The 275-nt window shown below is 40.0% G+C and overlaps 1 protein-coding gene across 1 annotated transcript in view; it reads right to left on the bottom strand.

Annotated features, from left to right (window-relative positions):
* The window catches only part of LOC119587379 (glycine-rich cell wall structural protein-like), a 5,531-nt gene that overhangs the window by 4,564 nt on the left and 692 nt on the right, over positions 1 to 275 (bottom strand). The window lies entirely within an intron of this gene.

The following is a 275-nucleotide window of genomic DNA, read 5'->3' as shown; positions in this document are numbered from 1 at the left end:
CACATAGGCACTGAGTAATATTATTAAACACTCGATAATGAATGCTGCCTTTTCCTCATAAGCTTCCCCACCCAAGGCGAGCGAAGCAGCATCTAAGCAATCGGCCTAAATTGGAACTTGATTTTTTTAGCTCCAGCTTGAATGCATTATGATGTGCTCATGGTCGTAGAAGTCAAGGAAGGCAAATAACTCCTTTATCCTGTAGAGTATCTTCTACAATGACATTTTAAACATTTAAGTAAACAAATAAACAAAAGAAAATCGCGCGCGCGCGC

Source organism: Penaeus monodon, chromosome 22, assembly GCF_015228065.2.
Source record: "Penaeus monodon isolate SGIC_2016 chromosome 22, NSTDA_Pmon_1, whole genome shotgun sequence".
NCBI lineage: Eukaryota > Metazoa > Arthropoda > Malacostraca > Decapoda > Penaeidae > Penaeus > Penaeus monodon.
This window is presented reverse-complemented; position numbering and strand designations above follow the sequence as displayed.